The 12,696-nt window shown below is 35.8% G+C and overlaps 1 protein-coding gene across 1 annotated transcript in view; it reads right to left on the minus strand.

The window, feature by feature from the left end:
* Positions 1 to 4,055, minus strand: part of lamb4 (laminin, beta 4) — a 35,866-nt gene extending 31,811 nt beyond the window's left edge. Inside the window, exons 1-2 of the mRNA XM_067435955.1 lie at positions 3,748 to 4,055; positions 3,540 to 3,628 (exon numbers count right to left, since the gene is read on the minus strand). The gene's annotated coding sequence lies outside the window, so the exon portion shown is untranslated. The remainder of the gene's footprint in view (positions 1 to 3,539; positions 3,629 to 3,747) is intronic.
* Positions 4,056 to 12,696: the final 8,641 nt, after the last annotated feature.

Consider the following 12,696-nt stretch of genomic DNA (forward strand, 5'->3'; position numbering starts at 1 on the left):
TGTCAAAATGAGTAAATGTCAAAAAAATGAGTTTTGTAAGTGTCAAGTGGCTTCACAAAACTATATTGAGTCATTTTTTACAAATAATTTAGTTATATGAACAAAAGAATTTCAAGTAAAGCTGACTAAATTTCTTTGAGAAAATACAAACCATTTGAATTTGTCACTTACATAATATTTATGTGCCGTTTACTTAATTATGTTATGTTAACTTAATAAAAGTTTTATGTAAGGTGAACACATTTATCAATTAAATTTACTCTACAAGTGTAAGTAAAAAAAAACTATTAAATAACAAGCATATTTTCAGTAACAAAATGCAAAAATAACTCATTGGACAAACTCAGTTTTATTGAGGGGAGGAATTCCATCCAATAAATGTGTGTCTATGAGTGCCCACGGCCTAAACACAGGCTCCACTCTTCTGCATAATGGTAACCGCAAAATTACTCCTCTAAATGTTCAACATAACTGAATATTAAACACTAACATAAACTTACATCTTTCCATTTACTGAAAAACACATAAAATAACACTTTAATCCCTAAATTTACTCAGTCCCTTGAAAAGCATGCTGGGAACTATAGATCCACTGCCCAGTTTGTTCGTTTCACTTAGCAATGTAAAGTTGACCAAACAATCACGATTCAGGCCCTTCAGGGTTAAGACACATTTAAATTATGTTTACTTTACCTAATTAAATTAAGTTGTGTCGAAATGTGTTCAATCCGCCTAATATATTTAAAAATGAAGTTTACTTAATTAATATGTATTAAAACTGCATGAAATATTTGTGCTGACATAACTAATTGGGCAGCGGATCTGTAGTTCCCAGAATGCTTTGCAAGGAGAGAAAATGTATGGAATAAAGTGTTATTTTATGTGTTTTTCAGTAAAGGGAGGGATGTTATTAGTTTATGTTAGTGTTTAATATTCAGTTATGTTGGACATTGAGGAGTTTCTGTAATTTTGTGGTTACGAGTGTGTGTGTGTGTTTAGGGCACTTATATACAAATTCATTAGATGAAAATCCTGCTCTCAATTAAATATTTTTAGTTTGTCCAATGAGTTCATTTTGCATTTTATTTTTATAAAATATGCTTGTTGTTACTTAAATTTATTAAAGGCAAATTAAATTGATAATTTGATTTATGTAAAAGTGTTCACCTTACATAAACCTTTATAAATGTAACATAACATAATTAAGTAAACGGCACATATAAATATTATGTAAGTTACAAATTCAAATGGTTTGTATTTACTCAAAGAAATTGTGCCAGTTTTACTTGATTTTTTGTTCATATAATTAAATTGTTATTTGTAAAAAGTGCTCAATATAGTTGTGTGCAACCACTTACCACATATTTTTAAAGTAAATTCAACAAGTCATTTTTTTGAGTGTAAAGCTGACAATAATCATTTTTAGTAGAAACAACTCAGTTAATTAACAACAGTTAATTTAAATTCATGTAGCCTAATTCATGAGTTATATATATATATATATATATATATATATATATATATATATATATATATATATATATATATATATATATATATATATATATATATATATATATATATATAATTAAAAAATAAATATATGATGAAAATGTTCTATTGCTAATAATTAACAAACTCTCATAGTCAGATAAATAACTAATCCAGATCCACCAAATCATTGGTGTTCATATGACTGATTGTCACTCAAAAAAATATTTTATGATGCTGTTCACTTTATTTGAGCAATTCATCTTCATTTAACACCATTATATCAAGTTTCTGGTTCAAATGTAATTGCTTCATGTTATATTGCCTTAAAACCGTTACTCTTTGACACAACTTGATGTTTTTAATTTCAATAACATATTTCAATCAAGTAACCCAAACAAACGGGACTTTCACTTCCCATCATGCTTTGCAAAGGGGCTGAATTCAGAGAGTAGACATAAAAAAATTAAGTAAATTCAACGTATCATTTTAGCTTTTGCTATAATTAACAACTGTGCGAATTATTCTGAGTTCACTTGATGTTTGATATAAAATCTAATTCCTGAAGCAAAACCATTTAAGAGCCACTGCTCTAAAAGACATCCATAGTGCGAGATGAGCCTGTAATTTGATCATATTTCTGTAGAGCCTGTCAGTATATCTATGACACACAAAGAAGATGAGACTTTTTAACAGAGAAGCTCATTCACCACAATGCACAAGTTAAACTTCATTCAAGAAAAGCCCCAATGTATTTATGACCACAGCCCCGAAGCTTACAGAAGGGCTTCTGTTCAAGTCTTGTGTGTGACGAAACAGCAATTCAAAACATGCAACAACAAGATAGTCATTCAAGTATAAGTTTGCTTTTAAGCAATGCAGCTCCTTCAGCTACATAAAAATGGATATTTATATGTAATTTCCATGTAATGCAGTCCTGCCATCATAGATGGTAAAATGGTAACCTGCATTATCTGGAAAAGACATTTTCTCATTTTCCATTATTTTTCCAAGTATTTTAAGATTTGTTTTTGTTTTTTTGTCAGACATAAATTAGTGGGCAAAAGTGATGTCCGGAGGGGATAATTGTTTTTAATGACCCAACAAAATAAATAAATAACCATATACTGTGAATAAACCATACAAATATGAGGAATATTTTTTAAACATTAACCGTAAATATTTAAACATGAGTTAATGTTTTTAGCTGACAAAATGACCCCCCCCCCCCAAAAAAAAAAACTACAAAACTACATAGAATTTACAAAAATATAATAACAAAAAAGGATACATTGACTACAACATAATCAGTTATTACTATTTTGTTGGTTCTCTCTTGATTTTGCATGTGTTCATAATTTTTTTGTATGACAGCCTGGTCAAAAATGGCGTTTGCACATTCTGGTATGTTTCATTGCATTCTGCATACTGCTTTTTAAATGCACCAGTAAAATAAATTATTAAATAAAAGTTGCCCATTAACAAGTCTAATGATGTTAATAATTACAAATAAAATAAGTTACTAAAAGGTTGCATGTTTACAATTCTTATATGTTCTCTCTCTCTCCCTCCCTCCCCCAAAAAATACAAAATATACGGAATTTATATGATTATTTTTATATATAATATATTTTAATATATATAAAATATTGGAAAAACATTCAAAACACTTTTAATATGGAACAAAATACCAGTGCACATGCAGCACCTGGAGTTATTACAGTTAACTGAAACTAAAACCATTAAAAAAAGGCATTTTTGTTGCTTTAACAAAATAAATGTTAAATAAAATATATATTTAAAAAACTGTATTTCTCCTTTTTATTTACTTTAACTTGATGTATAACTACAACTGAAATAAAAATGAATAAAATCAATTTATATTTTTTTGAAAGTGACAAAAAATGTATACAAAATTTTTTATGGAAAAACTCATTTAAAACAAGAACTATAATATTATTTGAATGATACTAAAATAACAGTGCATCCTACAACAGTTACACACCAAGAAATCATTACATCAGGTATAACAGAATATTTACACATACCTTAGCAGATGTGAAGACAAATAGCATGTGGTTGGAGACTTGACTGAACAGCTTCGACTTCTACCAAAGATCCATCATAGTCCAGTATTCTATAGAGAACAATTCAAAGCAGACTTACACTCTGCACATCATTGTATTATTCTTAATACTGCAGCGCAGCAGGTTACAAAAAATGACTCAACGTTTCCACAATCTCACTTCCACTCACCGGGACGGAGAGTTTGAAGTTTATTAGACGGGCTCTTCTGCTGGTAATCTCAGTGTGTTGTGGTCTCGGGCTTGTGGGTGCGTTCCTGTAGCTGCCAGCCATGGATTGTGCAGCAATAACTCTGAAAGTTGAAGCTTGTAAAGACACACCTGAGCTCCTGTATGTATGTGTGTGTTTGTGTGTGTGTGTGTGAAGGAAGAAAAGCCCCAAGGCTGTGTGAGAAAAAAGGGATTATGTTGCATTGAAAGCTGATGTATGCTTGTCATGTACAGAATACAGCGTTCTGTATGAGAGGGAATGATGGGTAGATTCATTGCAGGACACACTCTCTTCACATCGGAGTATAGAAATGTGTTTGACAAGAAGCTGAGTCTGAAGCAACATGAGTTTACTTGCTTAGAGTAAATGCTTTATAGCCTACTACTGCTTTAGAAGGTGTGCCTACTAACAATGCATTTCTCTATGGAAGAATGTAATGAATGTTAGGAAATACTGAATGATACAGGCTAGTGAGAACTTGATTCATATTTCAGAACATTACACAATAATCAGTGTAAAAACATTCACTGGGAAAAAAGCAAATGCTTTAGATGCAATGCTCGGTAGGAGCATGCATCTATTTTTAGTGCCGGTCTAACTTGGTGTCCTAAGCAACAAATAATACAAAAATGAATGTAATACGTGTTAGTCTAGAATAGATGTTTAATTTTCATTTAGCTTAAGATATAGTGGTGGCCAGTGTTGGGGAAAGTTACTTAGTCAGCCACCAATTGTGCAAGTTTTCCCACTTAAAAAGATGAGAGAGGCCTGTAATTTTCAACTATGAGAGACAATAAGAAAGAAAACAGAAAAATCACATAGTCTATTTTTTAAAGAATTTATTTGCAAATTATGGTGGAAAATAAGTATTTGGTCAATAACAAAAGTTAATCTCAATACTTTGTTATATACCCTTTGTCGGCAATGACAGAGGTCAAATGTTGTCTGTAATTCACCACAAGTTTTTTACACACTGTTGCTGGTAGTTTGGCCCATTCCTCCATGCAGATCTCCTCTAGAGCAGTGATGTTTTGGGCTGTCGCTGGGCATCACGGTTTTTTAACTCCCTCCAAAGATTTTCTATGGGGGTTGAGATCAGGAGACTGGCTAGGCCACTCCAGGACCTTGAAGTGCTTCTTACGAAGCCACTCCTTTGTTGCCCGGGTGGTGTGTTTGGGATCATTGTCACGCTGAAAGACCCAGCCACATTTCATCTTCAATGACCTTGCTGATGGAAGGAGGTTTTTACTCAAACAGCCCCAAAGCATGATGTTTCCACCCCCCATGCTTCACAGTAGGTGAGGTGCAACTCAGCATTCTTTCTCCTCCAAACATGACAAGTTGAGTTTTTTTTTTCCTGACAAGAAATAAACTTTAAAAAAAAAAAAAAAAAATCAAATCTGACAGTCTCCTAATCCTTTTCTGGATCATCTTAATGCTATCTAGCAAACTTCAGATGGGCCTGGACATGTATTGGCTTAAGCAGGGGGACACGTCTGGCACTGCAGGATTTGCGTAGTGTGTTACTGATGGTAGCCTTTGTTACTTTGGTCCCAGCTCTCTGCAGGTCATTCATTAGGTCCCCCCGTGTGGTTCTGGGATTTTTGCTCACCGTTCTTGTGATCATTTTGACCCCACAGGGTGAGATCTCGCATGAAGCTCCAGATCGAGGGAGATTACTAGTGGTCTTGCATGTCTTCCATTTTCTAATAATTGCTCCCACAGTTGATTGCTTCACACCCAGCTGCTTACCTATTGCAGATTCAGTCTTCTCAGCCTGATACAGGTCTACAATTTTGTTTCTGGTGTCCTTTGACCGCTCTTTTGTCTTGGCCATAGTGGAGTTTGGAGTCTGACTGTTTGAGATTATGGACAGGTGTCTTTTATACTGATAACGAGTTCAAACAGGTGTCATTAATACAGGTAACGAGTGGAGGACAGAGGAGCCTCATAAAGTTACAGGTCTGTGAGAGCCAGAAATCTTGCTTTTTTGTAGGTGACCAAATACTTAATTTTCCATACTTAATTTGCAAATATATTCTTTAAAAAAATCAGACAATGTGATTTTCAGATTTTTTTCTTCTCATTCTGTCTCTCATAGTTGAAGTGTTTTTAGGATGAGAATTACAGGCCCCTCTCATCTTTTTAAGTGGGACAACTTGCACAATTGGTGGCTGACTAAAGACTTTTTTGCCGCACTGTAACACCTAATATATAAGTAGAGTAGAGTAAGAGCAAGAGAGCGATACAGACAGCAAATGAAGTGATAGTGGGAGGATCGATGCATCTTGCAGGTGTGCGACTGACTTGGGAAGCTCAGCACTGCCAGATGGGAGAGGACATCCTACATCCATCCACACGCAGAAACAGGATGGAGGAGAGCCCTGCATCTCTAACACACTAGATCCTTCACTGTTCCAGCCTTCACTGCCCCACACCAGCCCTGCGTTCCTCAAGGCCTGGCTATTATCAAAGGTTTCCAAAGGAGTGAGAGGGAGGGAGAGGACGCTGGCGCTGTGTGTTCGCCGCTTCTCCACTCTGCCTGCCCGCGATTTTTTAAACTTTTAAAAGTTTTTAAACTGTGGCACCTACCTACTACAGACGCCTTCCAGCTGTAAGCCGTGTTCCTTTTGGGAATTATTTCACTGCTGTGCCGGTGTTGTCTGCTAATGTTGTCGGGCATCCTCGGTCAGAATGGCGCTCAGCTATTCCAGCCTGCAACTTCGCCGACTTAATGTCGCAACCACACCTGGATTTAATATCCCTATCATTAAAGAACTTGGACTTCTTCGCCGTCCTCGATACATTCATAGAGGATCTGGTCGCAAATTCATTATCCATAACCAGCCAAGCAGCTCTGCCACAAGCATTCCATCTCTCTGGTCATCTGTCGCATGTCTGACGAGTCATCGGAATGCCGTCGCTCCAGGTACTATCAACACTGGAAATATCGCGAGACATCTGCACTCCAGCACGGGATCCCTGCACTTTGGGTTGGATACATTCCGTGGAGTGGATTCCAGTCTGCGCGGAGTGGATTTTAATGTTTTGTGTCCGGTCCAGAGACTCACCCCTCAGTCATTGGTTAAATTCGAACTTTTTAATACTCAATCCATCAGTAATAAATCTGTACTGATTGAAGAACACATTAGGGAGAAAGGACTTGACTTTATGTGTTTGACAGAAACATGGCATCAGCCAGAGGTGTATTCTGCCATAAATGAAGCCTGTCCCCCCGGATACAGTTACTTGGAAGCAGCTCGCAGCACGGGCCGCGGTGGTGGCCTAGCAGTCATCCACCGACAGGACCTGGAGTTGTCCCGCATTACGCTGCCTGTGACATCTTCATGCGAGTGTTTAGCATTTAAATGTAAGCCTCCTTTTCCAATGACTGTTGTGCTTATCTACCGGCCCCCTAAACACAATTCTGCATTCATTACGGAAATATCTGATCTTCTCACTAAACTTTGTACTACCTCTACAAATATCATAATCCTGGGAGATATAAATATTTATGTTGACACTCCCTCATGTCATCCTGCTGCTGATTTTCTTCAGCTATTGGACACCCTCAACCTACAACAACATGTTGATGTCCCCACACATTCCAAGGGACACACACTGGATTTGGTCATCTCAAACTCAGCCCTCCTCCTCAGTAACCTGCAGGTCTATGATCTTGGAGTATCAGATCATAAGGTTGTGGCTATGGAGTTGCCCTTTCTGTCATCTCACACCAAACCTAAGCGACAGATCCACTATAGAAGGTTGAACAACAACAATGTGGATGTCCTAACCCAGGACCTTCAACATATCTCATCTGTCTCCTCCAGTTTTTCTGACTTCATTTCTGTTGCTGACTCTGTGGATTTTTATAACCAGTCCCTGAGCAGTCTTCTGGACCTCCATGCCCCGCTAATATCCCGGACAGTCTCATTCACGCGCTCAGCACCTTGGTACACTTGCGAGCTGCGAAAGATGAAGGCAGCGGGGCGTGTCCTTGAGCGGCGCTTCAAGGCCTCGGGACTTATTGTTCACAAACAGGCATACCGGGAACAAAAGAGGGCTTATGCAGAAGCTCTGCGAAACGCACGGTCACAGTATTATTCCACTATCATTAATACCAACCATGGAAACTCTAAACAACTTTTTTCAACTATAAACCACCTTCTTAAACCCCCTGCATTCTCCCACTCTGAGACCACTGAGGAAATGTGTAATATGCATATTCAATTTTTCAAACATAAAGTAAATAACATCCGCTCCAACCTTACTACTACACTGCTCTGTCCCCTCAAATGGATGACCCACCATTGAAGATTGTCCAGCCCCTCTGTTCTTTCTCAAATGCTACACAGGAACAGGTAGAGGATGTCATCAAAAAAATGAAGCCGACCACTTGTGCTCTGGATCCTTTCCCTTCAACTCTATTGAAGGCCAACCTCTCTATAGTTTCTCCTTTTATTACTTAAATCATAAACCACTCCCTTACGGTTGGTCAGATCCCATCTACATTAAAAACTGCTGTCATCAAACCTTTACTGAAAAACCCATCCATGGATCCAGAAGTTCTCTCCAACTACAGGCCCATATCGAATCTGCCATTTCTATCGAAGGTCCTAGAAAAAATAGTTGCAGCACAACTTCATGTTCACCTCAAACACAATAACCTGTTTGAAAAGTTTCAGTCGGGTTTCCGCCCTGGTCATAGCACTGAAACAGCCTTGGTCAGGATCACCAATGACCTCTTGATGACAGCTGATACTGGTTCTCCATCTCTTCTCCTCCTACTAGACCTAACAGCTGCTTTTGATACAGTAGACCACAACATTCTCTTACAACGCCTGAAATACAACATTGGACTCTCAGAAAAAGTTCATAATTGGTTTATTTCATACCTCACTGGTAGAACTGAGTATGTTGCCCTTGGAAAATGCAAATCACTCACCCAAAATGTCACCTGTGGTGTTCCTCAGGGCTCTGTGCTGGGACCCACACTGTTCTCTATGTACATGCTTCCCCTTGGAAAAATCATTAGCAGACATGGTATATCGTTCCATTGTTATGCTGATGACACACAGCTTTATCTACGGACAACCCCAAATTCCTCTGCTCCCCTGCCAACATCCACACTGACCACCTGCCTGGAGGAGATAGAGACATGGATGAACCTCAATTTCCTACAGTTGAACTGTTCCAAAACTAATGCTATCTTAATTGGTACGCAACATCAGCTTCGCTCTTCAATCATCACTGGCATTACTTTCTCTGGCCAAAATATCACCCTTTCCACATCTGTCAATAATTTAGGGGTCAAAATGGATTCTCAGCTCACCTTTGACACCCACATAAAACACCTCAGCAAGACTTCCTTCTTCCACCTCAAGAACATCGCCAAACTCCGTCCAACTCTCAGCCTGGCTGATGCAGAGAGGCTCGTCCATGCCTTTGTCTCCTCCAGGCTGGATTACTGTAATGCACTCCTCATCGGGATCTGTGGCAAAAGCATCCAGAGGTTGCAATACATCCAAAACAGCGCTGCCAGAATCCTGATGAGGGTGCGCAAGCATGAACATATCACCCCTATCCTGAAATCTCTTCACTGGCTACCCGTCCGGTTGAGAATTGAATACAAAGTTTCACTCCTCACCCATCAGTGTATTCACGGACATGCCTCCCTTTACCTACAGGAACTTATCACCTATCCGACTTCTTCACGCACCCTTCGTTCGGCAAACACAAACACCCTCCAAGTTCCGAGAACAAAACTTTGCAGCATGGGTGGTAGGGCCTTTTCATCGGCAGCTCCGAGGCTGTGGAATGCCCTGCCGGACTACCTGAGGGCCCCACAGACTATTGATGTTTTTAAACGAAACCTTAAAACATATCTTTTTACACAAGCTTTCGAATAAATGTGTTTTATAGGTTTTATTGTGTTATATGTATGTATATATATATATATATATATATATATATATATATATATATATATATATATATATATATATATATATATGTATGTGTGTATATATGTATATGTATATATATGTGTATATGTGTATATGTGTGTGTGTGTGTATATGTGTATATGTATATGTATATGTATATGTATGTATGTATGTGTATGTATATATATATATATATATGTATATATATATATATTATTTTTATTTTTATTTTATTTTTATTTTTAAAAGTGGCTATTTACTACCACTTGGTGTTTTGTAGCACTTTGAGATTGTAAAAATGTAAAGTGCTTTACAAATAAAATTCATTATTATTATTATTATTATATAAAGTGGGTCTCTTTTTTATGCTATTCACCTGTAGTGTCTTTTTTTTTTTAGCAAGGACACTTAAGAGTATTATATATATATATATATATATATATATATATATATATATATATATATATATATATATATATATATATATATATATATATATATATATACACATTTTCAAATGACATTTTTAATAAGAAGAATTTAGACTGAATTTATAGACACATGCCTATAAAACTAAATATTTCTCACTTTTCCATATTATTAGAATTTCAACAAGTAAAACCTTTTATTATTTTTTTTATTGTGCTTTTTAAAGGCATCAGAAAAGGAAGACAAGCATTTTCTTAAAGGTTAAAGGTCGGTCCGGGGAAAGAGAAAACCACTATCAGGATCCTTTTCAAACTTTCTCCATTTCTCCAGTTATATTATTTGCAAACACAACAAACTCCTCTAAAAGGCTCTTGAACACTTTGCTTGATGAAACACACAAAACAAAGATTATGTATTCTAATTTTTTTTATTTATTTTTTTAAAGGCATATATGAACATGATACTGACAAATATTTGCATTGATTGCTCCAAACATTTTTGGTTACAGATGCCATATATCTTCATCTATGTGCATAACTTTAAACATATCAAAAATTAAAATTTATTTAGCGGTGAAAGCAGTTTTAGGCACATTTAGGACAAGAATCTTTCAAATAAGATCTTCTTTATTGCTACAAATTATCACCTGAATCAAATTTATGCCAGTGGCTGTTTACCAATACTGATAAACACAGCGCATCTGGCCTACAAATCACAGAAAAGCATTTTTAAACTTTTCAAAGGATTTTTTTTATGATCTCAAAGTCAACAGCTGTGGTTAGCAACCACATACCAACCAATCCAACTCATCTATCTCTCTCTCTCTCTCTCTCTCTCGCTCATCCCCTTGAGGGTGTTTTTGGCATCTGTAGACATTTACAGACCCAGACAAAATGTGCAAATGTATCAATCAAAATCTTTGCAGCAAATCAGCAGTGGCAGTGAAGGTATTAATGCACTACCTTTCCCTATTCAATTTATTTGATCACAGCAATAAGGTAATGTTGACCAGGGCTACACAGCATTTTGTTAAAATGCAAATCATCACACATCATTAATCTGATTACTTATCCGACTAGCAGCGAGTTTATTAGTCTTAACCGCCGCTTTGTTGTTTGTTTGCTGTCTCGCAGTTAGTCAATTATTTGTAGATGCCGTCTGGAATAAGTTAAAAGGTTTTAGACATTTTATGAGACATGATTCTCTCATCTTTTTTAATGCAAAAGCACTTTTGATTACCAGCTCACACTTCCATAACAAATCAAAACAGTTGAGCGTATGAAGACTGTGGGATGAGTCTAATCTTGTGTTAAAGGAAAATAGTGACTGTGACTCAATCCTCAGTTTTATTTGGATACTGCTATGAAAAGACAAGACAGACAAATATCTGATAAATTCATTTGATTGGAAACATTAAACATTAACATTAAAAGTTGGAGGAAAAACAAAACAATAATATGATAGTGTAGTTTAGTCACTGTAAGATCTTTCAGATTAAAAATTTTCAACAAACAAAAAAGTTCAGTTGCAAGTAATTACTTTTTTTTTTTTTTAAGTTAAATCACATAATTGCTGTGTTCTTAGCTTTCCTCACAGTCCGCTTTATATGGTTAAATAATATATCATATTTTTCATATTAATTATTAAAATGTAGTCAATTAAATCTAAAATGCTGTTTTTGATATAATAAAATACTTCTTTAATTATATATTATTTGTTACATTTTTACTATTATGACACTGGGGCTAGTTGTCACATTTTTTACTCAAGTGAATTTCTCTGGTATTTCTATTTTTAAAATCCAATAATCTTAATAATAATCTTATTAATAACAATAATCTTAACATCTTTAGTACAAAAGCTACTGAATTAAATTTGGACAGTAAAATATTTATGAAATGCAACATCTAATTATAAAAAAAAGGCAGTGTTGGGGGTAATTTCTTTAAAAAGTTACGATTACGATACAATATTGTGTTAGTCCCTAAAAAGTAACTAATTGTTACTTAGTTACTTTTATTGGAAAGTAATGTGTTGAGTTACTTTTTCTCAAAAACAAGAGAAAATAACATTTCAATAACAAAAACATTTTGGGGGGGTTGCAGGCGGATGGGGGTTGGATGTAAAGGCCCTTTCACACCAAAAGTATCTATCCATGTCTTCTGATATCCTTTAACATGACAAGTAACTTGTGTTAATTGTTTGAAAAAGTTCCTCAGATATTTTGATGTAGGGTACATTTTAAAGTAATCATTACTCAACAAGTTACTTGAAAAAAGTAATGTAATTACGTAACTCGGATTACTTTAGCCATAATGGGTTCCGCCTAACACTGAAAATACGTGACAATCTGGTGCAATAAAACACAGGCAATGTGTTTTATTATGGCCAGGTGTTATGTGCATCTTTTCCTTTGTTAATTTTTTTTTTTTTTTTTTTTTTTTAATTGAAGAACACATTATAAAAGCACATCTGTGTTTAGGAGAAGTCTCACTCCTGATATCAATCTCATTCTGGACGTTGACAAATGAGA

The sequence above is a fragment of the Pseudorasbora parva genome, chromosome 25 (assembly GCF_024679245.1).
Source record: "Pseudorasbora parva isolate DD20220531a chromosome 25, ASM2467924v1, whole genome shotgun sequence".
In the NCBI taxonomy this organism is placed as follows: Eukaryota; Metazoa; Chordata; class Actinopteri; order Cypriniformes; family Gobionidae; genus Pseudorasbora; species Pseudorasbora parva.